Source organism: Odocoileus virginianus, chromosome 17 (genome assembly GCF_023699985.2).
Source record: "Odocoileus virginianus isolate 20LAN1187 ecotype Illinois chromosome 17, Ovbor_1.2, whole genome shotgun sequence".
Taxonomy (NCBI): domain Eukaryota; kingdom Metazoa; phylum Chordata; class Mammalia; order Artiodactyla; family Cervidae; genus Odocoileus; species Odocoileus virginianus.
Genome location: NC_069690.1, coordinates 42,361,554 through 42,389,086, shown reverse-complemented (window position 1 = coordinate 42,389,086; position 27,533 = coordinate 42,361,554). Strand labels below are relative to the sequence as shown.

The 27,533-nt window shown below is 47.8% G+C and overlaps 1 protein-coding gene across 2 annotated transcripts in view; it reads left to right on the top strand.

The window, feature by feature from the left end:
• Positions 1-27,533, top strand: part of MRC2 (mannose receptor C-type 2) — a 58,701-nt gene that overhangs the window by 4,857 nt on the left and 26,311 nt on the right. The window lies entirely within an intron of this gene.

Below are 27,533 nucleotides of genomic sequence, written 5' to 3'. Positions count from 1 at the left end.
TGTCCCTTCTGAGCCCCTTGACCATGTCATCCTGCCTGGCTGGGCGCATGCTGTCTGCCTCTCCTCAGCTCTGCCCTGGCGCAACTTGAGTTCCTTTGACTGTGCATCCTGTTCCCCCAAAAAGGCCCTGGTTGTGTTGTTAGAAGGTGGCTAGGAACCCTCAGCTTCTTCTCAGCCCCCCACGCATTCCGCCTGCTCTCCTCCTTCCTCCCGGAACCTTCGCGCCCGCCTCACCCCCTGCCACCTTCAGGCCTTTGCGCACACCCTTCCGTCTGCCTGGCACGCCCTCCCCTCTTCTGGCCTGACTGCCACCGCCCTTCCTTCAAGACTCAGGAGTCTCAGAAGGACCCCGACGGGTCCTGGTCACTGCCTCTTGGGCTCCCCTGGGCTAAGGAGACAAGCTGACAGAGGGCGAACACAGGGATGACCGCCAGCCTGGAGGGGTGGGGGGGCGCTTTTTTTTCTTTTTCTTGGGGGTCATCTCCAGAAGGACATGGTGAGAAGCTCTGTGGTGGGCTTGAAGCTCCTACAGGGAAAAACAGGAAGCCCGTTGCCCAGCCTCTCCCGATATCCTCAGAAAGTGTGTGGAATGAGGGGCAGACACAGCTCGCCCCCAGGTAGACTGAGGCGGAGGGGCCCGGCTGGGACCCCGCCCCCGCTTTGTCTTATAAGCTAAAGCAGCAGAGCTGTGTGCACTCGGGCAGAGGCTCCCGTTTCTTCATCTGTAAAAATAAAGTAATAGTCCCTTGTAGGGGTGTCGTAAGAAATGACATAATAGATGTATGAAATACATGGAACAATGCTGGACAGTCACTTCTTAGCAAGTAATATTAAATTAGTGCTTTTTTTTATTATGGGGAGAGAAAGCATGAAAAAACATAATCTTCAACAAAGTTCTAAGTAACTGCAGCCACTTTTTTTTTTTTTTTAATCAAAGTAGGTCTTTGATTACCCATTACTGCTTGGTGACACTTTGCTAACTACCATTGAGTGCCTAAAAGTAACCATGCTTTTTCTGAAAGTAAATTTAAGTACTAAAAAGCAAAAAAAACCCATCCTCAGTTGTCTTTACCCCTTAAGCCCCTCAATTTACTCCCCTCCTGCCTCTCTTTATAATGAAGCTTCTTCAGCTAAACTTCCCTTGGAGCCGAATTCCTGGGACTCTGCCCTTTGAGCCAACAGTCATTCCACCTCATCTAGCCTTCCTCTAAGAAGCTGCCTCCCAGGGGCTCTGGTAATTAGGCTTCCTAATTACTAATTCCCGTGCCCCTGCGCTGGCCTCACCTTGTAGCATGCCTGCTGCTGATAGTCTGTTTTATAATACATGCTGTGTGGAAAATGGTCAGCCATACAGGGGTAAAGTTTAAAAGATTGAGGTCCTCACTTCCCTTCACCCGCAGCCTAACACCGTCAGTAGTTGCAGTGATCTTCCGTTTTTCATGCATATACACGCATACAAATACTCCTTTTACACAAACAGAACTACGTTTTATGCTGTACAGTAAATTTTATTTTGTAATATTCGTGGCGTTTCCATGACAGGCTTCAGAGCTGCGTCATTCTTAACGGTGCTCAGTAGTCCATTGGAAGGATGTACTGTCTTTGGGGTTTTTTTTTTTTTAGCTGCTTCCCTGTTGATGGGCACTGTTGGGAAGTTCTCTCTCCCTCTGGCCTCTGCGATGCGGTTTGCACCCGCGGTCTCCGCCTCCTGGCTTCCAGCCTCAGTCCAGAGTCCACATCGTTGCCAGACTTATGATTCAAAAGGGCCGCTTTAATCGCCAGTCTCAACTTTCTGAACTGAGAATTCGAGGCCTTCCACGGTCAGGTTCTAACCTTTCTCTTCAAACCCTTAAGCAAGTCGCGTCCGGATGGCCCGAGTCCTGCCTGTGAAGCCCCTGCTTCTCTCTCCGCCGCCAGGAGGGCGTGCCTCCGCAGCTGTGGCTCCGAGTCCCCCGCTCGGACCCGCAGCTTTAGCCTTCTAGAAGGAGCGTTTCTCCCTACTCTGCTTTCGCAGTTCTTCGCTGCCGCTCGCCAGGTGGAGACTCTTCCCCCCTCTTGGCCGACTGGAAGCCCCTTTGTCAACCTGGCACAGCTTCCAACCTTGGACACGGTATCCTTTAGTAAATGTTAATTGAATCAAACAAAGCAGACAGGTGTTCCAAAGAGCTCCCCGCACAGGTTTTATTGAGTGTAATTGACATATAGCATTGTATTAAATTTAAGGTGTACACATGATTTGATGTTTTATATATTGCAAAATGGGGCTTCCCAGGTGGTGCAGTGATAAAGAATCCGCCTGCTAATACAAGAGACTCAGAGATGTGGGTTCCATTCCTGGGTGGAGAAGATCTCCTGGAATAGGAGATGGCAACCACCTCCGGTATTCTTGCCTGGAAAATTCCGTGGATAGAGGAGCCTGGCTGGGCTCCAGTCCCTGGGATTGCAGAGTCGGACACACTGAGCAACGAAGTGCACACATGTTGGAAAATGATCTCCATGTGAGTCTAGTTATCATACTGCCCATCACCTCACACGATTATAAATTTATTCCTGTGATGAGAATTTTGTTTGTAGTAGGAGAAAGGCAGTGAAGAAAGTTGCCTTTCCAGAGTTTTAAGTGATGTCACAATCGTGAGAAACATATGGCATTGAATTAAACAGGAAAAAAGTCCAGTGGACTGGAGTAAATTTCAAACATAGACCTAGACTGTTACAAGAACTTAATGTGAGACATGCCTGAAACAGCACACTGATATGAAAAGGAATCTGTACTTGCAAATGGTATGGGACAACTGGATTATAATTTTAAAATTTTAGTTTCAATTTCTAGCTGATTGCAACTGAGAAAATTCAGCTGGCAAGTTTGTCATGTAGAAAGTGCAAAGATCACTAGACAGTAACTTTCAAAAATATGTAATTAAGCTAGTGAAAACAGAAAACCTAATCATGGTAGATCTGTGAGGAAACTCATCTGTATGACTGGGGCATGTAAATTAGTTCAGTTTTTCTGGATTCAGTCTTTCAGACAAGATGTAAGAAACTAGATAAGTAAGACTTCATATCCTTTGACCTCATAATTCCACTTGGGGAATTTGTAAGTCATTAACCTCAAAGAGGAAAAAAAATGTTCATAGAAGTACTATTTGTAGTAGCAAAACAAATTGGAAACCATCTAGAGGCCCAACAGCAAGAGCAAAGCTAATCAAACCAAGATATCTAAGAAGGAAACTTCTCATGACCACAAAACAAGGTTACAAAATAATTTGTAATTACACTGGTAGTAATTAAGTGAAGATACATGCCTGATCCCTGACAAGCAATTTCTCATTCATTCGGTTAACTGTTCTGTTTTTGTTTTCCTGAGCACTGATACTGCTACGTGTAGTATATGATGCTGAGGACACCATGGTGAACAAACCGGGCAAGGCTCCTGCCTTCCTGAAGCTTACATTTTAAGAGCAACATCCCACCCCCAGTGTAGAGCAACGTTCCAGAAGCAAATTTGCACTGATTTCATTTTAGGTGCAAGTTTAAGTTTGTTAGAAAAAAGATGGAAGCAATAGACTGCTCAGAAATATCAGACACAGGGTCAGGAACCTGTCTGACCACAAAGAGAATAGCCCTGAGTCAGACCAGGCTGGTCAAATAGGAATTCAACAGGAAATGGCCCTGCAGTCAGTCTTGGTCCCCAAGGAAAGGATTTCCTAACTTCACAGATGCTTAACCTCATTTCTGAGGATCTGAGGAGATAAGAGTGGTTTAGAAACACTGTTTTACAATAGCCAAAACAAAAATGCACCTTGAAAGAAATATGGATAATTATAGAGTATAAACAAACAATGAAATATAATGCAGTAGTGAATTGACAGATTTCAATACATGCCTCAACGTGAGTGACTCTTAAGAGACAAAATGTTGAGTGGGAAAAAAAATACTCAGAGGACTACATTGGTATTACACTCGGTCTCAAACGACTAGAAGAGTTGGGGGGAAAATGCAGTGAGCATACGTTTACTCTCCACCCGGAAGCACCAATGATTAACATTTGACCACATTTGCTTTCCATCACTGTGTGTGTGTGCGCGTGTGTGTGCGGAAGCTTTGTATCAGTTGTAGACATGACATTTCACATCAGTATTTCACCATGTATCAACTGAAAACAAAGGCATTCTATAAAACCATAATCACATTCAAGAAAGATAACAGATGCAACAGTTCTTTTTTTCTAATATGCAGTTTGTGTTTGAATTTCTCCAGTTGTCCCCATGATACCAGCTGTTACTTAAGTCCAGAACTCAATTTTGGTGTTGTGTCTCTCAGTCTCTCAATCTAAAATAGTTGGTCTTTTTTTATTTTATGGCATTGCATATTTATTTATTTGTCTGTGCCAGGCCTTAGTTGTGGCACATGGGACCTTCCATCTTCACTGTGGCATGTGGGATCTAGTTCCTCGACCAGGGATCAAATCGAGGCCCCCTTCATTGGGAGCTTGGAGTCTTAGCCACTGGACCGCTAGGGAAGTCCCTATAACATTCCACTTTCGATGACTTCAGGCCAGTCGTGTGACAGAATGTTAGCAGTCATTTTATCTGATTGTTTAATCATTAAATTCATGCTCAACATTTTTGGGAGGAAAACCACAGGTGTGGGACACAAATGTGTTCTTTGCATTGTGTCACGTTCAGTTAGTTTGTTCTCTTATTGGTGATGCTGACTTTGATCACTTGGTTCAGGTGGTGTCTACCAGATTTCTTCACTAAAAAGGTACCTTTTCTCCTTTTATTTGGTAGGTAATTTAAGAAACTAAACGATTTTCTTTCAAAGGCAAAATAGCTCCTAGCAGCACTATTCATAATAGCCCCAAACTGAAAACTACCCAAATGCCCGTCAACAATGGGATGGTTAGGTTGCGGTGGCTCCACACAGTTCAGTGGTATTCAGCAATGAGAAGGAACAACCTCCAGCACATGTGACGGTGTAGATGAAGCTCACAAAACTGTTGAACCAAATGCAAGGCATTCGTACCGTTTGATCCCATGTATGTGCAGTGCAGAAAAGAGGGTAACACTGACCTAAGCTGCAGTCAGATAGCGGTTACTGCTAGTGGAAGAAGTTGTAACCAGAGGGTGTCCCAGATAACATTTAGAAGAAAAATGGAAGGTATCTGGAAAATTTATGGCAAGAAGCTCATATAAGCCAATGAGAAAAACACAGGAACCTCCACTAGGTTTTTTTCTCATTATTATTGAATGTATTTATTTTGGCTCTACTGGGTCTTCATAGTGGAGCATGGGCTCTAGAGTGATGCAAGGCCTTAGTTGCCCCTTAGTATGTGGGATTTTAGCTCCTGGACCAGGGATTGAACCCATGTCCCCTGCATTGGCAAGTGGACTCTTAGCTACTGCACCACCAGGGAAGTTCCTCCACTAGTTTTAAGGCATTTAAGTTGAGCCAGTAAAGGCTGGGAACAGAGTTCACAAAGCAATACTGATGTCCATTATGCCTTGGAAAATGTCACTAGCATTAAAAAAAAAGATACCCTTCTCAGAGTACCAACAAAGAGTGATGTGACACAATACGTTCAGTATAATATTTATAATTGAGGAGAATCTGCTTACAAATTGAAGACCGGTAGTAGCTAGAGAATGAGTTAGTGACATGTATGCTGTCATGGAATAGCATACAGCCGTTAAAATGGTTTTTGCAAAATTAAAAGACATATTACAGTCCTTTTTCTAAAATGTTAAGTGCAAAACAAGACTCAGAAGCATTTGTTTGGGAGTGTGTGTGCAGTATATATCAATAAATGAACCTAACTTGTGTTTGAAGTAAATAGGCAAGATAAAATTGGTAAAGGTCACACCAAAATTCAGCAGAAGTTATATTTGTCACATTCTGCTCTATTAGGTATTGATATTTATAATTTATTTATTTACTTTATTTTTGGTTGCACTGGGTCTTGATTTCTGTGCACTGGCTTTGTCTAGTTGTGGTTTCTGGACTTTTCATTGTGGTGGCTTCTCTTGTTGCAGAGCATAGGCTCTAGAAACGCTGGCCTCAGTAGTTGTGGCTTGTGGACCCTGGAGCTGGGGCTCAGTAGCTGTGCTACATAGGCTTAGTTGCTCTGGGGCAGGTGGAATCCTCCCAGACCAGGGCCCGAACTTGTGTCCCCTGCATTGACGGGCAGATAATTATCCACTTGGGAAGTCCTCTCTTGTGTACTGATTATTTGACAGAGGTGATTTTTTTTTTCTTTTAGCATGTCTGTAATTGGCAGCAATGGGGTGGAAAAGGACAGCTTTCTCCCCGTCCTACTGGGAGGTTCCCATCTCACCCATGCTCATTCCCAACTCCTAACAGGGCCACACCCACAGCAGGTGATTCCATGGGGCCAATCAGAGTCTCCTTGGAGGGGCCGCTCTCCCAGTGCTAAGGAAGCCTTGAGAGTCCCTTGGACTGCAAGGAGATCCAACCAGTCCATCCTAAAGGAAATCAGTCCTGAATATTCATTGGAAAGACTGATGTTGAAGCTGACGCTCCAGTACTTTAAGGCCACCTGATGCAAAGAACTGACTCATTTGAAAAGACCCTGATGCTGGGAAAGATTGAGGGCAGGAGGAGAAGGGGACGACAGAGGATGAGATGGTTGGATGGCATCACTGACTCAATGGACATGAGTTTGAGCAAGCTCCGGGAGTTGGTGATGGACAGGGAGGCCTGGCGTGCTGCAGTCCATGGGGTTGCAAAGAGTCGGAGGCGACTGAGCAACTGAACTGAACTGAAGGGAACCTTGTCGGGTGGGTCCAGCACAGAGGGGACCGCCTGGCTGCAGAAGGGAAGAGTGGCCACTTGGTGCGGGGTGGGTGGCCCCCAGGACTGAGACCCAGCTGGCTGGGACCTAGGTTAGTTTACCCAGGCCACTCCCCACCTGCCCCTCTTGGTTTTTTTTTTTTTTCCCTAAATGATGAGTTTGAGCTGGGCTTCACCTACTGGCCGGCAAGGAGGCCGGTGTAGGAGGGTCACCCTCTGGGCTGGGTTCCTGAAGGGGCGGTCAGGATGCTCAGGAGCAAGAGCTGGACGATAGGAGAGGCGCCGGCCTCGAGCTGTTTCCATTAACAGACCCGCAAACGCAAACCCCTTGTTCTTGGCGCTCGTCAACCGAGTGTTTGCGCAAGGGACAACCAGAAGGCAAACTCAGCAATACATGTACTAAGTGGTGGTCCTCACGGACGAGATCGGGGTGCATATCAGATAAGTGCCGGCCAGGGGACAGGCTTTTGGAAGGCTTCCTCCTTTTTGAAATCTTTATGACGTTTCTATACAACACTGTGTAAGAAATGAGAGAAATGGAAACCAGGTTAATACTTACTGAGCACGTCTAATCGGCCAGGGTCAGTATTAGGCAATTGCACATGCACCATATTTTTAATCCTCACATTCCTCCATTTCATGGATAAGGGAATTGAGCCAGCAAGGCTGTGAGCCAGGATCACGCATCTTGTGAGTGGCAGAGCAGGGGACGGAGTCTGTGTCTGTTTGGCTTCCTGCATGGTCTTGTTTTATTTTTGTCAACAAGTATGCATTATAATATAATGGACATTAGGCAAGACAGAGAGAGACCTTTGCAATACTTAACGTTTACCCATGTACTTCTCTCTCTCACACTCTTCCTCCCCCCCAATTTCTTATTTTGTGTTTTTCATGTTTTGCTCTTAAAGTTTTTCATTCTTGGTGGTGAACACCATAAACGTTCAGCTCAATGAATTTTCACAGACTGAACACACCCATGTAGCCAAGGATTGGATCCAGCAAATAATATTACCAGTATTACCAGTGCTTTCAAATGCTTTTACACATTTTTCTGTAACTTCATTAGATGTGTATATTTCTTCTTCATGAACTGCCTGTTCAGACATATTCATCATCTCATATCTTCAGGTCTTAGGGGCCTAAAATTAGTGGGTCTCTATATTTTTCTCATTGGCTTATGTGAACTCCTTGCCGTGTTTGTTAGAAATATCTTTCCCCTGTTGGTTGTTCATTTAAAATTTTTATTTTGGGGGGAATTCTCTGGTGGTTCAGTGGTTAGGGCTCCAGGCTTTCGCTGCCAAGGGCCTGAGTTCAATCCCTGGTCCGGTAAATAGTCCCACAAGCCAGGTAGTACATACAGTGAGTGTATATGTGTGTGTGTGTGTGTGTGTGTGTGTGTGTGTGTGTATCTTTTTAAACCCCCCCCCCACACACACACACACACTTGTGGTTTTTTTCCTAGTAAAGTTTACAAAACCCTTGGGGGTCAGACTGGATTCTCTTCTTCACTGGAAGGCTTCATCCTCTTATGCACCCACACCTTTCTGTTGCCCTGACTCTCACTCCCTCAAAACCCTCAGCAGCTCATCTGAACTTGTGGGCAGCCTCAGTTAGCAAACTTGAATAAGGCTGCAGAAGGACATATATATTTATGTATGTTACATATGTAACATATATGTTACATATATATTTTTTCAGGATCAGAATACATTTTGGTGATTGTAAACAAATAGTACACAACTCAAAAGTTGAAAAAGTTACAAAAAAACACAGGTTACCTAAAATTTCACAGATAAGAAACAGCCACTATTAACAGTTTAGAGACTATGCTTCCAAACTCTCCTCTCCTCTCCTTCCCTCCCTCTCTATAAAACTTGACATAAAGGTTTTAGTGTTGACTTGTAACATCTTTCATATGCCAATATGTCATCAGTGTATTTCCACCCAATACTTCCATTGACTGTGTAAGATTCCATTGTACAGATGTACCATAACTAGCCCATGTTAGACATTCAGGTCATATCTCTTTTAATTTCCAAACATGTAAGTTGTAGAAAATACAAAGAGAAGAAAATAAAAATCACCAGCTATCCCACACGTCAGCAATAACCACTGTTAACACTTAGTCATGTACAGTGGTTCTGAGATTCTGGTGAGCCTCAGAATCACCTGGGAGTCTTATTTACAATACAGATATTCCTTCTTTCTGAGCTAATTCAGTAGGTCGGCTGTAGGGCTAGGGCTTTCCAGGTGGCGCTAGTGGTAAAGAACCTGCCTGCCAAAGCAGAAGAGACTCGGGTTCGATCCCTGGGTCCAGAAGGTCCCCTGGGGGACGGCACAGCAATCCGCTTCAGTATCCTTGCCTGGAGAATCCCGTGAGCAGAGGAGCCTGGCGGGCTGCAATCCATAGGATTGCAGAGTCAGGAGTGAAGCGACTAAGGGCTGGGCGTTTGCTCTGTAAACAAGCACGCCTGGAGATTTGGACTCCCGAGATTCATAAAAAGCAGGCACAAAGGTCTTTTCAGACTTTACTTGATTTAAAAGTAAATAGAAACAAGGTCATATCATATATCCAGTTTTTAAAAATCAGTTCCAGTGTGAACATCTATTCATGTCAGAATATTCCTACAAGTTGATTAGTGTTGTCTGCATAGTTTCCCATTGCATGAATGTATTTCATTTGACTCTGTCAACACCGTGTTGTTGGACATTAACTTTCACCCAGTCATTGTTATCAGTAATGCTGTGTAGCAGAATCTTTGCATAGATTCTTCTTTTTTTAATTTATTTATTTTTAATTGGAGGATGATTGCTTTACACGGTTCTGTTGGTTTCTGCCATACATCGCCATGAATCAGCTGTAGGCATACATATGTCCCCTCCCTCTGTGTTCCCACCCCATCCCACCCTCTGGGTTCTCACAGAGCACCGGGTTGAGCTCCCTGCATCATACAGCAGATTCCCACTGACTGATTAATTTACATTTGCTAATGTATATGTTTCAGTGCTGCTACTCTCTCAGTTCATCCCACCCTCTTCTGCCCCTGCTGTGTCCACAAGTCTGTCCTCTGTGTCTGCATCTCGATTCCCGTCCTGCAGACAGATTCATCAGTACATTTTTCTAGATTACATATATATGCATTGGTATACAGTATTTGTTTTCCTCTGACTTAGTTCACTTTGTTTAATAGGCTCTAGTTTCATCCACCTCACTAGAACTGACTCAAATTCACTTTTTACTGCTAAATAATATTCCACTGTATATATGCACCACAATTTCTTTATCCATTCATCTGTTGACGGACATCTAGATGACTTTCATGTCCTTGCTGTTGTAAATAGTGCTTCTGTGAACATGGGGGTATTTGTTGTCTTTTAGAATTGTGATTTTCTCAGGATGTATACCCAGTAGTGGCCCTGTTGGGTTATATGGTAGTTTTTTCCCCTAATTTTTAAAGAAATTTCCATACTGTTCTCCATGTGGTTGTATCACTTTACATTCCCACCAATAGCGCCTGAGGGTTCACTTTTCTTCACAGCCCCCCCAGCATTTATAGTTTGTAGATTTCTTGATGATGGCCATTCTCACAGGTGCAGATGACACCACCCTTACGGCAGAAAACAAAGAGGAACTAAAGAGCTTCTTGATGAAAGTGAAAAGCTGGCTTAAAACTCAGCATTCAAAAGGCTTAAGATCGTGGCATCCAGTTCCATCACTTCATGGCAAATAGATGGGGAAACAATGGAAACAGTGACAGACTTTATTTTCTTGGGCTCCAGAATCACTGCAGATGGTGACTGCAGCCATGAAATTAAAAGACGCTTGCTCCTTGGAAGAAAAGCTATGGTAAACCTAGACAGCATATTGAAAAGCAGAGACATTACTTTGCCAACAAAGGTCTGTTTAGTAAGCTATGGTTTTTCCAGTGGTCATGTATGGATGTAAGTGTTGGACCATAAAGAAGGCTGAGCACCGAAAAACTGATGCTTTCAAACTGTGGTGTTTGAGAAGACTCTTGAGAATCCCTTGGACTGCAAGGAGGTTAAACCAGTCAGTCCTAAAGGGAATCAATCCTGAATATCCATTGGAAGGACTGATCCTGAAGCTGAAGCTCGAATATGTTGGCCACTTGATTCGAAGAGCTGACTCATTGGAAAAAAAACCCTCTGATGCCGGGAAAGATTGAGAGCAGGAGGAGAAGGGGCCAACAGGATGAGATGGTTGGATGGCATCACTGACTTAACGGACATGAGTTTGGGCAAATTCTGCAAGATGGTAACGGGCAGGGATGCCTGGCATGCTGCAGTCCATGAAGCTGCAGAGTCGGACATGACTGAGTGACTGAACAACAATAATTCTGACTAATATGAGGTGATGATACCTCATTGTAGTTTTGATTTGCATTTTTCTATTAACAAATGCTGTTGAACATTTTTTTATGTGTTTATTAGCCATCCATATTTGCATAGAGTCTTAATTATTTCTTTAAATTCCTAAGAAGTGAACTCTGGGTCAAGTGTCTGTATTTTTGAAGACTTTGGACCTTCTTCTGCAGAAGTGTTTGCCTCCAGGGCTACTGCCACCATGAGCTCACTTGTGTGGACAGCGTGGTGAGTCAGTTCTTCTGTCCCTCGTCTCAGCGAGTCCTGCCAGCTGTCCAGTGGGCAGCAGCAGCGTAGCTCCTGGCACATTCCGGATGCTCAGTACTTGTTCTGTGCAGTAAACAGGAGTCTGGACACTGAAGGACGAAGAGGTCGAATGACTAGTTCAGGAGCAGGAATCCAAGCCTGGTGATGACCCCAGAGGCTGAGCTCTCCTCACCATGCTGTTGATTTTTAATTAATGTCAGAGAGGGAGGAAATGTGATGGTTGTGGGAGGAGTACTCTTAAAAATATGGTCCTAAAAATATACTGACAGAATCAGAAAAAGGGAGTGAAAGGGTGGGGAGGGAGACGGATTGGGAGGGCCGTCACAGACATTCCTGTCGGTCGAGTCTGTTGTGTCATTGGAGGTCTGGGCAGTATCACGGTGGCGGTCACGTGTGTATATACGGTGGTCTTGTGTATGTATATGACCCTTTGTAGCTTCCAGGGCAGAGCAAGTCAAACTCCCCGAACACTGAGCACCGAGGCGGGTCCTGCGGGAAATGCAGAGAGGTTCGGTTCCTTCAGAGATCTTAAGATGTCCACTGTGTCTCTCTTCCCTCAGTTTTATTTACTTTAGAAACATTATAATAATATAATAGAAAGTTATGCATAATTCCAGCCTCCTGGCAATGTAGAAAAATACTTCGCCATCAGGCCCCAATTCCAAGGTTCACAATAACATGTTTCCTTGCACTTTTAGGGCTGTGTAAAGACATTCCTAGGACACATCATACCATTCCATGAGAAGAGAGGTCAGGGGAAAGTGTTCTGTGAGTGTTGACTGCCATACATGTTGTTACCCTGATGAGGTGGAACGGTGCTGTCACACAACAGATAATTTCATGTTTCCCTGATTGTCTTCCATTCGTTGTCCACACGTGATCTTTTAAAATTATTTTGTTTACTTGTTTGTGGCTGCCCTGGGTCTCCATGGCTGCACTCGGGCTTTCTCTAGTTGCGGTGAGAGGGGGCTGCTCTCTAGCTGCGGTGCACCAGCTTCTCACGGCACTGGCTTCTCATGCACAGGCTGTAGGGCACGTGGGCATCAGTAGCTGTGGCACACGGGCTTAGTTGCCCTGCAGCATGTGGGACCTTCCCGGACCAGGGATCAAACCGGTGTCCCCCGCATTGGCAGGCCGATTCTTAACCACTGGACCACCAAGGAAGTCCGAGATCGTCTTTTAAAGGAGGATGTAAATTCAAAGGATGTTAAAACTTTGCCTGTGGGACACAGTGCAGCTTGCCTTTCCACTTCCCCTAGTCCAATTTATTCAACACACATGTATTGAGCACCTGTTGTATGCCCCAAACCAAGGGGATGGATGGATAAGACACAGCTCCTGCTCTGCAGGAGCCATTTAATGGGGAATAGAGACCCTGAAAGAATCATGTCAATATCTGCATATATCTCTCCCTGGAGGTCTCCCCAGGAGCCTATGGAGAGGCAGGGAAGGTGTTTTTGAATTCAGTCCACAGGTAAGAAAACTGAGTCCCCTCAGGTCATTTACATTGTAATAGCAGAATCAGAGCCAGAACTCTTAGATTCTCAGCCTGTGCTGCCCCAACCCTTTCCTCTCATTCTTTTTTAAAAATTTATTTATTTATTCATTTATTTGGCTGTGTGGGGTCTTAGTTACCACATGGGGGATCTTTAGTTGATCTTCAGTTGAGGCATGTGGGATCTAGTTCCCTGACCAGGGATGGAACCTGGGCCCCCTGCATTGGGAGCTCAGAGTCTTAGCCACTGGACCACGAGGGAGGCCCCTCTTCCTCCATCCTTGGAGCCCCGCCACCATGGGACTGCCTGAGTCCCAGCAAGGGTCCCCTACAGACTCTGTCCGCTGCCACGCCAAGTAGTGGGGGCCCTGCGCCGCCTCCTTCCACACTCCCTTCCAGCTGCATGCTCTGACCTCATTTTCCGTTTACGGCTGCACTTGGATTCGATTTCTGCAGCACCAGAATTAGGTGGGGAGAGGAGCCCGCCCCATGCTGCCCCGACCTCCGCAGAAATCCCCCCTCTTCCCCCATCACATTGTTCACAGTCTCTTCTCCTGGCATCTCCCTTGCAGGCACACCTGAGGAGGATCCCCAAAACTCAGAGGTCAGAAACAAACAATAGCTGCCAGGGACCCACCCATGGGAACATGGGGAAGACGTTGCATCTGGACAGTGGATTTATTTTTCTTTTAATTCTTCTGAAGAGCAGCTTAAGCACAAGTCCTTGGCTTTATTTATTCTTATCATTTCCTCTTATCCAGATTGCAGTGTCTGTTGAGGCCTGGTTCCCAGGCTCTCTGCTGTGAAACAAACAGATTCTGGAGCTCATGGCCCCCACTGGGGCAGAGGCTACTCAATGTCAAAAAACAGTAATGCCTCTCCATTATCAAGGGCTAAAGGTACCAAACATCTTTATGCATCCTCTTGCTTAATCTTCCCAGAAACTCATGTGATGGATGATATTGGTGTCTTCCCCACAGTGAGGCTTGCAGCTGGCCCCAGAAGGGATTGGGACCTGGGTGGGTCCAGATTCCAGAGTCACCCTTTTAAACCCTTCTCCAGGCTTCTGGAGGTGGTGTGGGTAAGGAAGTTTCCATGGGTCTGTTACTGCAGATGTCAGCGAGTGTTTAGTCTTTGGCATACAGTTTTAGGGAGATCCTAAAGGTTCCTGAGCAAAAAGGATTCTGAGTTCATGTAACTTCTGTGTTGAGAAGCTGGAGCTGGTATGTTTGTTAAGGGTATGCAGTTTAGAGGAGGCACAGGCCACCCACGTGGATTGGGGTTGGTTGGCAGGTATTTCCTTATCCACTGAACTCCCGCTGTGGGGAAATGAAAAGCCTGGGGTTGCTGGGGTGGAAGGGACAATTTCAGTAAACCAACACAGAGGAAGATAAAATCAACAACTTGTTGCTTTTTGATTCCAGAAACAGGGTGAGGAGGAGGGGGTTGGTGGCCCAGGGGGCCAGGGGAAGGGCGGCCCTCAGACACAGGGGGCAGGACAGCAGGTAGGAGGCACCTGATACTTAGAAGGTGGTTTGCGTGGAGGTCACCATTTTTTCAAAGGCTCAACTTTAAGTGGTTATTTTAAAAAGCGCCCCCTGGAACTTCCCTGGTGGTCCAGTGGTTAAGACTCCACGCTGCCAATGCAAGGGGCACAGGTTCGATCCCTGGTCAGGGAACTAGATCTCACGTGCTTCATGGTGTGGCACAGCCACAAGATAAAATTATAAAAGGTGCCCCTCAAAAGCAAAGCAGGGACTTACAGTGGAAATCCCAAACACAGGTCCTTATCTAAATGTCCAGACTCTGGGTGTGAGCAGGCTTGTCACACTGTAAAAGGCAGTTTCTCAAAAGGGTTGTTTTTCTTATCACAGCTTTTTAAAAACAGAGTGCCATAGCTTGATTTGAGAACCAAACAAGTCCTTGAATACTGCCATGTCAGAAAGTCACTGGACTGCCAGTGAGTAGAGCAGAAGCTTGTCATGAGACGTATGACGATTTCTCAGAATCATCGTGGTGTGTTTCAGACACATCTCGGTAAAGGAACACTGCCTGTCACAGGGATATTGTGTTTGCGGGGCAGTGGAGCCTAATTTAGAGGGACCCCCCTCCCAACACATTTCTTTTTTTTTTTTTTTCCAGTTTTGAAATAGGCACAGCCCTCTGGTCATTTTTAATAGAGACCAGAATATTGAATGTTTCTCCACTCTCCTTAAAACAGTAGTTCAAAAGTGATGACGTATGGCCATTCCCATTCCACTTCAGTGTTGGGGTGGGGGTGCACAAGGGGAGGGCTGTGGCAAACCAGTGAGCCCCCTCTCAGATGGGCAGGAACCCCAGGAACTGCTGCTGGCTCCTCACAGGTACACTGGCTCAACGTGGACGGGCCTCCCAATGCTTCTGAGAGATGCTGAAGATTTAGATTTTTATGTAAATCTCTCCCATTTTCAATGTTGGCTCACTTGGCGTTCATGTACGGGAAGGCTGTGTGTGATTTGCCTGTGGGTTATCAGTTTAAAGTACCTGGAATAGTCGTTTGGCGCTCAGCTCTGGAACTGACCGGTCTCCCTGATCTCCCATCTCTGGTCTGCCCCTTACTAGCTGTGTTATCAAGAGGATTGATCTCTGAGCTATTTAATACCCCAGTTTTCTTATCTGTCAGATGGAGTTAAGAATTTTACCTACTTCTGAGCAGTGCTCTGAGGATTAAGGAGAAAGCCTGGGAAGCCAGTGTCTGGTACCTAGCACGTACATGGTACACAGTCACTTGTATCATTATTTGTGGTCTCTTTCCGTAAATGGCACCCCACTCCAGGACTCTTGCCTGGCAAATCCCATGGGCGAAGGGGCGGGGTAGGGTACAGTCCATGGGGTCGTAAAGAGTGGGACACGACTGAGCGACTCCACTTTCACTTTCCTAAGTGCTGGGTGACCATGTGTCGTCATTTGCCGGGGACAGCCGTGACTCAAGCTTGTTGTGGTGCTATAATGATTACTGCCTCCCCTTTTCATTCTCAATGTGAGACAGTAAACTATATGGTCAACTTATATAAGCAAATACTGGCTGATCCTGTTCAAGGCTTGCATAAGGCTTCGTCTCAATGGAAATGTCATGGTTCCAGTTGTTTGAATATTCTTGGACAAATCACTTAACCTTTCTGTGTTTCTGTTTCCACATTCTAAGGGATTGACATGATGACTACTAAGACTTTCTGGTTCACATTCATTCTGTCATTTGGCAAACAATTACCATGAGGCCAGACTATGCCAGGCAAATGCCCAGGACATGGAGAGGCCGGGATACAAGCTGGGCCCCCAAGGGGCACTTAGCCAATGACAAAGGTATTGTGTTCTGTGAATGGGGGTGGGGATCCTACCCCTTTTTTCTATATTTGAAAAACTTAGCTAGAAATTGTTCATAAAATATTTCTTGTGAATCCAAAGTTTATATTTGAAATCTCAGTTTCTTGCAAACAAATAATTACATTTCAGTTTAATTCTCCACAGGTTTCTTTTATTGTTGTTTGAAAAAAATTTCACTATGGAAAATGCAGAAAGGCCTAAAAGAGATTCTTTTTGTGGACTCTGCAGTAAGCAGTTACTCTGCCTGCATGGCAGTCCTGTCCAACTCTTTGGGACCCCATGGACTAGCCCACCAGGCTCCTCTGTTCATGGAACTTTCCAGACAAGAATACTGGAGTGGGTTGCCCTTTCCTTCTCCAGGGACTCTTCTCCGGCCCTCTCCCCCGTACCCCAGGTATGTGCCTGTACCTTCTGCATTCATTGGCAGGGGCAGGTGGGTTCTTTACCACTGCACTGCCCTGTGGAGGGCCGGGCGGTTCTAATATTTTACCCTTAAGTTACTGTCTGCACCCCCACACTTCTGCAGCCACTTTGTTGAAAATTAAAACAATTTTTCTTTTCTTTTTTTTTTCTGGCCAGCTGTGACTTGAGGGATCTTAGTTTGCAGACCAGGGATTGATTCTACCCTAACACCTGCCCTTCCCCAGCTATATTAGCACGGAGTCCTGACCACTGGACTGCCAGGGAATTCCCAAAACTAAATTTTTAAAAAGTTGCTCTCTCTCAATCTGTCAGGATGTCTGTTCATAGCTCCTCTCCTTATTAGCTTACTTCTCAGCCAACCAGGTAGGAAGCCTCTGATCTGGTCCTGCGGCTGGGGCTCATGCTCCTGTCCATAGTTTTATAAAATAATCTGGGGACGACTCCCACAGATAAGTAAGACAAGTGTGGCCCCTAGGGTGCCATCGGGCCTGCGTCCACGAGTAGGTGGGCACTGCTGTCTGGGCTGTGATCGCGGAGAGGGGCCAGACTGGGCCTCGGCTGGAGACGCCCTCGCCCACGTGCCCGCCGTCCAGGCGCAAATGCGCAGCTGGGACCGGCTCCGACCCGGGGTCCTGACTCCTGCTCTTCGCTGGCTGGTCAGTGAGGTTGGATTGTGCTGGCCCAGAAAGCCACTTCCTGCCGCGACCGGAGCCGGCCGTTGTTGTGAAAGTTGCCCCCCGGGGGAGGAAGTGGCTTTGGGCTGTTTATTTTGGCTGCAGTCAAGCAGACGGCGCCGCCGGGGGCCGCGGACCCGGGGTTCGCAGAGCTGGGGAGCCGGGCAGACCTCGGGGCCACGGCGGGGCGGGGTGAGGTCAGCGCCCAAACGCCCGGACGCGCGGCGGGGATGGGGGCGCGGGCGTGGGTGGGGGGACACATCACGGAGGGAGGGCGCACAGCCTAGGTGGGGGGGAGGCACTACGGGGGCGGGAGGGTGCCTCGCAGAGCCCGGGTTTAGGAAGGAGGGGTGCAGCGGCCGGAGATCCGGAACTCCGAGGACGGGCAGGTCCCAGCAACTCAGGTCCTGGAGGCGGGTGTGAGGGAAGACGGGGTCCAGGTGGCCCACCCCGGGGATGCTCTGGTGAGGAAGAGACGTGGGGACCGGGCAGGGGAGCCAGGCCCCGGGAGTTGCCCGTGAGCAGAGGTTGCCCGGTCCTCCCAAGAGGTTATGGGCGCAATTAGGCTCGGCAACCCCCGCCCCTCCTAGCCTTCCTACCGGCCTGGGAAAGGATAAGCCGAAGAGATCCTGACCTTCAGTCAGAGAAGACAAAAGCCAGCAGGGGATGAGATCAAACATCTCTAAATCGCCAGAGGGTGGAGGTGGGGTGGGGTGGTGGTGGGGAGGTTAGGGCGGGTGAGGATTTGCCTCCCAGAGAACCCTGGGGGCAGCCCCACTCAGTGGCACTGCGGGCTGAGGTGGGGGGCACCCAGGCAGAGCCATGGGAGGGTGAAAGTAGCCTTTACAAAATTTACCTGAATTCCCTTCCCCTCTTCACTATGCACCGTTCTTGTGCATTTATTAGGTGACAAACCCATCTATTAACCCATCATCTGCTATAGAGTCTGCTTTAACATCCTAGTAGAACACCGTGTGGCTCATCGGTAAAGAATCTGCCTGCAGTGCAGGAACCGTGCGTGCTGGGGGTTCAGTCCTTGGGTGGGGAGGATTCCCTGGAGGAGGGAATGGCAATCCACTGCAGTATTCTTGCCTGGAGAATCCCATGGACAGAGGAGCTTGGTGGGCTGCAGTCCATGGGGTTGCATAGAGTTGGACACGACAAGCGACCGAGCGCACATGCAAAGCAGTGTATCACGTTGTGGAACACAGGCATTTCAAGGGAAGAGAAGAGCGTGTCTAGAAATGAATGATGGAGGAAGCTCCCCTTGGGTGGAGGAGCTGAGAGAGAGAGACATTGCATGACACTGCGCCCATGCACACTCACACACACACACGGGCGCGTGTCAGCAGAGCCTGGGGTGGAGTGGGAGTGCTGCAGGATGTGTTTAGATTTGTCACAGGCTCTGTAAGCAGTGGAAGGCCAGCACTTTGGCCTGGCTGCAGTGGAGGAGCTGGGCGGGAGGATGGAGAGTGTGAAAAGCCTGGAGGTGGACGGTCCGTCGGGAGAAGTCCACACTAATCCCAGGATTTCGGTGGGACTCTCCTGCCCTCCATGGAAGGAATACGTAGCCTCCCGCCATCCTGAGGTCCAGTGTGCAAGCTGGGACGTGAACACAGCCTCTAGTAGAGAGTGGCGCAGGGTGGGGTGCCCGGGTCCCCAGGGCTGGCCCCTCAGCAGGGCGGGGCAGGCAGCTTGTGCTGACTCAGACATTTCCAAGCCTGGCCTCAGGGCCCAGCAGCTCATTGAAAACAGCTGCTCCTTTTGGCGGGCGGCCCCGCGGGCGGGCGGCCCCTGGCTCTCCCTGGGATGACCCCTGGCCTTTGTGTGGCCTGGGGAGGGGTACCGATGGGGGAGAGAGGGGTGCCGATGGGGGGGGAGGGTGAGGCCCAGGGGCCAGAAGCACCCCCTGCCATGCCCTCTGGGACCAAATCTGGTCAGCTTCCCCCGCCGCTACCTGGTCCCTGGTCCCCAGCTCTCTAGGAGCTGAGCCAGACTGGTCGCTGGGTCCCCAGTCTTTGCTCCTCCATGCCCCAACTTGGAACCTTCTCCGTGTCCTTGACTCTATTTGTGCCTTTCAGGGTTTTGTTTGACATGCCTCTCATTCAGTAGATGTTTCTGGAGAGCCTGCTGCGTGCCAGGCCTTGTGCTAGAATGAACTTCCCCTCCGCTTCCTTTAGCATGATGTCTTCAGCTTGTAATGGGGAGCAGCCGTCTTATCCGAGGTCAGACCTCTGGCTGCCTCCACTGCTGGGCTGAGTCCCAGAGGCTGTCGGGACAGCTGGGAGGCTTGCTCCTGAGAGAGAGAGACAGTGTGAGCCTCTGCGCTTGGCCTCAGGACCAGCCCATTGTGTATACTTTGCAGCAGACGGGAAAGGAAAGGAGGCCACGGTGACCCTCAGCCAGGAGGGAGGAGATGGAGTTACTCAATGTAGGGCAAGTAGCTTTGAAACCCAGTTACCTCTGAGCACAGGAGTAATGTGCTCCATTCCAGGGTGATGCCCTGGATGTCTGAGAAGCAGAGACTCCACACCAGAAAGATTCCATCGGTTACCTGGAAAATCATTTCTATCCACTTTAATTGATGCTTTTGAACTGTGGTGCTGGAGAAGACTCTTGCGTGTCCCTTGGACAGCGTGGAGATCAAAAGGAAATCCTAAAGGAAATCAACCGTGAATATTCATTGGACAGACTGATCCTGAAGCTCCAATACTTTGGCCATCTGATGCGAAGGGCTGACTTATTGGAAAAGACTCTCATGCTGGGAAAGATTGAAGGTGGGAAGAGAAGGGGATGACAGAGGATGAGATGGTTGGATGGCCATCACCAACTCAATGGACAAGAGTTTGAACAAACTCCAGGAGATAGTGAAGGACGGGGAAGACTGGACTGCTGTAGTTTATGGGGTTGCAGAGAGTCAAACACAACTTGGCAACCAAACAACAAGAACAACCCAAACCATGCAGTATGAATTAGACCTGATGGTTTTACACACGTTGTTATATTCCCTGTAACTTTTTCATGATTTGGTTTGTAAGTTCTGCCCTTCCAGGTTCACTGTAAACATCTTGAGGGCAGAAACCACATCCTTAATTTCCCTGTAGTACCTCGTTCAGTGCTTCACAAAAACTTGTCATTGTCACGAATGAGAAAACACCTGGGGGAGCAGCCAGAAAACTAGTCAGGAGGATGGGGTGAGTCCAGCCTCCAAGCACCTCCTGTGACGTGGCCCAGATGCAGCCACCAGCCCAAGCAGCCCATCACTGATCTGACGGTCAGAGGGCACCCGGGCACCATGCCTCCAGGGGAGTCAAGAATATGGACCGGTGTTCCGGACTAGGAGAAAGGCTCTGACTCCAGGACCTAGGGCTGTGTGTTTATCAGGATTCATTGGTTACAAGGACAAAATCCTGATGCAAACCAGCTCAGCCCAAGAAAGAAAAGAGAGAGAAATGTGGCTGCAAATGATCCTGAATGATGCATGGAACAGAGGAAGAGCTGCAAGAATTCAGGGACGGGCTGGACATTCTGCATCCTGGACACTCACTCCCCTTCCTTCCATCTCTCAGCTCCATGTCTCTTCCCATAGTATCCCTTCCTTGCCTACAGCAGAAAGGCCTTTTCCTCGTGGTAGGAAACGTGGCTATTGGCAGCCCCAGTTTAGAGAGGGGACCTCAGTGTTCTGGGAGGCTCTCTGGTGAGCCCTGTTTAAGTGCGAGTTCCTATGGCCTGGGAATGGGCATGATTATTGACCAGTAATAAGCCTCGCCGGCTTCCCTGGTAGCTCAGCTGGTAAAGAATCTGCATGCAATGCAGGAGACCCCGCTTTGACTCCTGGGTCAGGAAGATCCCCTGAAGAAGGGATAGGCTGCCCACTCCAGTATTCTTGGGCTTTCCTGGTGGTTCAGACAGTAAAGAATCCTCCGGCTATGCAAGAGACTTGGGTTTAATCCCTGGGTCAGGAAGATCCCCTGGAGGAGGTCATGGCAACCCACTCCAGTATTCTTGCCTTGGAAAATCCCCATGGACAGGGGAGCCCAGCAGACTACAGTCCATGGGGTCGCAAAGAGTCGGACACGACTGAAGTGACTTAGCACAGCACAGCAGAGTGAGCCTGGTGCCCACTCAGCCAGAGATACAGGAAAATTCTTGATAAATAAGAAGGGGAAGAGGACGGGAAGTTTGCTGGGCAGACAAAACAAAGATCAGAGACTGTGGGCGGCTCCATGAGGTCAGGGATTCTGTTACCCTCTCCACATCTTCCACACAGAGCCCGGCCCCTGCCAGCCCATATGGTGACAGGCTGGGTTGTATCTGTGTGGCTCAGCCCTGCACCCTCAGGCCTGGCACCCTGCCCGGCACCCGTGAGGTTCTCGGGGAATATTTTTTGAACAAATAAATGCATGACGTGCAGTTGGCACTCCATGCATGGTTACCTGCCTGGCTTCATTCATTTGTTCACTGCCTGAACAAGTGCACTGTGACCCACACCTGGGTGCCTGGTGTGGTGGTGTTGGGGTGACCACCCAGATACGGGGGGCCGTCCTTGTCCTCGCTGAGGACCCTACAAGGTCCCAACAAGGGCTGCTTCCACTCCCTGCACAGCCACCGAGGCTCTCAGGCAAGAGGGCTGGGTAAGGGTGGAGGGGGCCTTCTTGGATGGGGGAGCCTTCCTGTGATGGGGGGGGGGGGAGGGCATCAGGTCTTCACTTTGAGTTCCTCCTGCCACCTCCCGTGTGCCTACGGAGAGCAGAGCTTGGATGACGGTACAGAGTCAGTTCCCAAAATGCCTAGTTTCCTTCCCATCCCTTGAGCATCTTTAGCTTGGCCAAGCCTGGGCCTCATCTCTGCTTCCATTGGCTCCTGGAGAAACAGCTTTCTTTCTGGGAGGACCCAGACCCACCCCTCAACTCTGGATGGGAAATCCTCTCCCCAGAGGCCCCCAGCCCCCTCCTTGGCAAAGCCCCAGGGCTCCGCTGCTAAGAATTCCCCTCCGCCTCCCTGCTGCTCCCAAATTCCTTTTCCATTTCTCATTTGCTGCCAAGGCAGTTCTGTGACCCTCATCCCTCACCTCTGCCTCCTCCGGATCCTCAGTGATTTAGAGTCCGAAGGCCCAGCTCCCTCCGCTGCCCCCAGACACCTGGGCCTGAAGGGCTTGTCTATCCTTGTCTCCTGCTGTGTCCAGACCCCCTGTCTCTACTTGAGACGGTGCTGTGTGTCTCCTCGGGTTCCTGGCATTGCCTGGGACGTATGCAGGGGGAGATGGGTCATTGAACCCAGGCCCTCGGACGGCAGAGGGAGGAGGGGCTTGCAGCGGTGACCCGGGGGACAGAGGAGGAAGCTGAGGCCTTGATGGTGCTGTGCCCGGGTGTCCTGCTCTATTCCCCTCTGGGCCTCAGTTTCCTCATCTGTCCAGTGGTGGGAAGGTGGCGTCTCCCGACCACGTGGCCTCGCCCCTGGTTACAGCTGCATGCCTGCTGAAGTGGATGTACCATACCTGGGTTTTCTGGTTGGGGAGGAAGGGAAGACACTGACCCCTGGGCTGCTGTTGGCTCCTGTGATGTTTTGGGCTGCATGTCCAGCCCCGTCTCTAAGATCACCTATAAAAGCAAGTACTGCTTTCTCCCTTTTCCAGTCCTGGACCTTTCCCTCCCCCTGCCAAGGGTTACTTTCTGTTGCCGACTGTCCTCGCTGGAGTGGAGTTTCTGAGAAACAAATGCCCAATTCAGTCAAACGCTCGGGCAGGCCTGGATGGAGTCCTGGGCCAGTTCGTGGTTCCTGGAGAGGAGCTGGAAGGGAAGGAGCAGGTTAGGGCGGGAGGCGACGGGGAAGGCTTCGCTGTGGTGGTCACGTTTGTTGGTCCTTCAGGAAGTCACCTGTGTCTTGCCCAAAGAGGACCCCCATCCTGGTGTCATCAAAGAATAGAGTGACCAGTGTCCCTCCCCACCAGCCTTCCCACTCTGGAGTTTCGTTGTTTCTTTTTTAAATTCTAACATATATTTTTTTTAAAGTTTTATTATTTAATTTGGCTACACAGGTCTTAATGCATCTCGCAGGATCTTTGATCTTCATTGCAGCATGAGAACTCTTAGTTATGGCATGTGGCATCTAGTTCCCTGACCAGGGATCAAACCTGGGCCCCTTGCAATGGGAACGTGGAGTTTTAGCCACTGGACCGCCAGGGAAGCTGCCCACTGTGGAGTTTCAACATGCAGTGACAGGAGCTGTGAGTGCTCTGTTTTAGTGAAATTGATCTGGCAGCTGGGACTAGGAGCAGAAAGTTAGGTTGGTTGTGATTGTTATCTAGGCATGGATGGAATTCATTCATTCAGTCTTCATTTGTTATTTTATTAAGCAGTACCGTCTGTCGGGTGGAGTTACAGGTACTGAGGATACAGTGTGAAGATGGAGTCTTGGAAACTTTTGAACAAGACGAGAGACAGAAAATAAACAAAACCATGTTAGTTCATGAGCTCTGGTTCTGGAAATAGAAGGTTAGCTTGTATTAGTCTGGTTCTGTGGCCAAAAGCCCTTATCAGTTAATGATAAAACATAAAATACAGCGGCTCAGGAGCGGTCAAAACCAGGCAGAGGCCAAGGAGGAAACAGCCCTTGAGAGAGAAGATGAAGATGGGGTGAGTGGTTCATTTAAGCAGCTTTCTGGCTTCCGTGGTGGCTCAGAATCTGAGGTAGGGAGTCTGCCTGCAGTGCAGGAGACCAGCGTTCAACCCCTGGGTGGGTCAGATCCCCTGGAGAGGAGAGTGGCTGCCCGCTCCAGTATTCCTGCCTGGAGAATTCCGTGGACAGAGGAGCCTGGCGAGCTACAGTCTATGGAGTCGCAAAGAGTTGGATATGACCGAGTGACTCACTCTTTTCAGCTTTTCACTTTCCTCCTGAGCACACTGCCCAGTTTGAGCAGCTCCAAAAGAACGGGGCAGCTTTACTGGTCAGAGTGTGGGGCTACCAGAAAAGCTAAAAATCGAGAGGGAAAATCCTAGAAAGGCAAGAGATGTCCTCATACAAATTCTCCTCAAATATTTGGCAGCTCGAAACTGTGCATGGGCAGAGGGACGCTTTAGGGAACCCAGCAAGAAACAGCAGTGGGAAAGAGATTTCAGTTGCTGCTGAGAAAACAGGAGTTTGGAATTCAAGTTCCACTGAGTTAGAGGAGCTTGGCAATTGCCTAAGGTTTTCTTTTGAAATGCTAGAAGGGCCTCACCTTATGATTAAACCCAAGGTTAAGGGCCACACCTTAAGACTAAACTAAAAACCCGAACAGCCCCACCCTAGCAAAACCAAGCCCCTGCAGAATCAGGATGGTCTACCAGCAGTTTAACTGCCTGCCACAACAAAACTCCACATTCTTTTAAGGAAGATAATGCGCCAGACTCCCTATAACATGTCATCCACAAGTCCAATATGCAATAATAATAATACAAAAGAAACAGGCTCCTGGTAACATTATCCCCTATGTCCAGTATGTAATAAAATTTACTATACATGCAAACAGCAGGAATAATCAACAGAAAAAATAGTCAGCAGACCCAGACTCACAGATAGCCCAGATGTTGGAAAAATGTCAGATAACAATAAATGCTGGGGAGAAAATTTGCTAGAGAGTAACTGTGACTACTATAGATATGGAAGTCAGAGAAGGCCTCTCTAAAGATGTGACTTTTTAAATGCCAATGTCAGGCCAATTAAATCAGTCTCTGGAGTGTTACCTGGGCACCTGCGTTGTTTATTTTTTGCTGCACCATGTGGCATGCAGGAGCATGTGGGATCCTAGTTCCCCGACCAGGGATTGAACCCATGCCCCCTGCATTGGGAATGCAGAGTCTTAACCAGTGGACCACCGGGCAAGTTCCCAAGATGTGACTTTTTTTTTTTTCTGAAATGTGAAATGACAGACAGAAGAAGCAGTGCAAAGGCCCTGAGGCAGGAAAGAGTCAGGCCTGTTCAAGGAAGGGCAAGGAGGTCCATGCAACTTAAGCAAGGGGGAGTAGTGTGATCTGAGATTAGACTGGTTAGCAGGACCAGAACATGTGGGATCTGATGGCTTATAGCAAGGAGTTTGCATTTCATTTATAGAATGATGAGCCTTTGAAGGCAGGAGAGAGACTAACATGACATATTGCTTTTTCTTTTGCTTTGAGAGAAGCTGTCATTTCAAATATTTAACAGCCAATTACATTTCATTTGTTTTAGCTGTGTATACATGTCTTTTACTCATTTCTACTATATTGGTGCCATTTTACTCCTAATTTATTATAGTTTTTTGTAGAAGCTGTTTTCATTTTAGGGAATAAACTATTTGCCTCTAGTAAGTTACATGTATTTTTGTCACTTGAATTCTGATTGTTTTTATAGCATTTTTCGTGCCATGAAAAAAATTATGTTACTGAACTTACCACTGTTTTCTTTATGACTTTCAACATGCCGGTATTATTATTATTTTTTAAAATATTTATTTGACTGTTCCAGGGCATAGTTGCAGCATGTGGGATCTAGTTCCCTGACCAGAGACTGAACCTGGACCCCCTGCATTGGGAGCACAGAACACTCCAATATTATTTAAAAAAAAAATTTTTTTTTTTAGAATTTATTTATCTTTAAAAGATCATGCTGCTTGGCCATGATGAATGGCTTGCAGAGGGAGGACAAGGCCGGCATGAGGGAACAGAAAGGTCTTGGGGTTTGGACTCAGAAGATGGGAGGCCAGATTTCAGCCTCAAGATTCTGGTCCAACTCTTATACTACCCATAGTCAAATTCTTTGCCTGTAGTATGGAATCATCATCATCAGTAACGTTTATGGTGCTCTTATTATGTGCTGGACCCTGTTCCAAACACTTTACATGTATTATCTCATTTAACCTTTACAGTAGTTTGATGATGAGGGAGCTAAACAATGCACCCACCTCACACATTAAATGGCATAGCTGGGGTCTGAACCCTGCCAGTCAGACTCATGCTTTTCAGGCATGAAAATTATCCTGAAGAGCCAGTGGCTAGTGGATGCAGAAGTGCTTTGGAGCCTGGGATGTGCTGTGTGTGTGTGTTGTACTCAGTGGCAGCTGGGGCACAAAACATGATGTAAGAGACCTGGTTGTGTGGTACCATGACTGGGTCACTTTGTGCTCAAACGCATGTCAGTTTCTTCCTTTCTCTTCCTTTCTGTCTCTCAAAACCTTAAAGATATAATAAAAGTCTTGAGATAAAATTCACATCTCGTAAAACTCACCCATTTAAAATATGCCTTTAGTTGGGTTTTAGTATGTTCACAGAATTGTGCAACTATCATGACAATCTAATTTTATTTTTTAAACGATTGGGTTTATTTATTTATTTGTCTGCTCTGGATCTTAGTTGAGCAAGAGGGATCTTCAGTCTTTGCTGTGGCATGTGAACTCTTAGTTGCAGCATGTAGGATCTAGTTCCCTTGACCAGGGATCGAACCTGGGCACTCTGCTCTGGGAGTGCAGAGTCTTAGCCACTGGACCACCAGGGAAGTCCCATGGCAATTTGATTTTAGAACATTTTCATTACCCCCTAAAGAAACCATGTGCTTTTTCTTAGCCACTCCCCATTCCTATTACCCAACTGAGCCCCAGGGAACCACTGATCTACCTCCTATAAATTTAAATCTTGATTTCTTCATCATTGTTTGGCAGAGGGCAGGTTGGACTTCATTGTCTTTCATAGAGTGTCTGCTCAGCGAGATGATGGGTGAGAAGATGCAAGACTGGGGAAGGCAAGAGAGCTAAGTGCTGTCTAAAATCTCAGGAGTGACATGGTTATGGGAAGTGAATGGTTGGAAGTGAATGCTGGGGGTGGGCATGGCGAGTGGTTTGGGAAGATTCTAAATGAGAGGGAAAGATGGAGCCAGTGATTGTGAGGAGCAGGGGGGGAAGAGTGAGACAAAGCAATTTCGGGCTGGAGAACTTTGGTGGAAAAACAACTCCATGTAACAGAGGTTGGGATAAAGGCTGCAGTGTGGTGTGTGATGTAAACACCTTCCCCCTCCTCCTAAGATCTTCATAAAAGTAAACAGTCCCCAACTTGCCATGTGGAATTGGGTTTGCTTTGGGGGAGGCAGGATGGAAGGCTGAGTCCTCC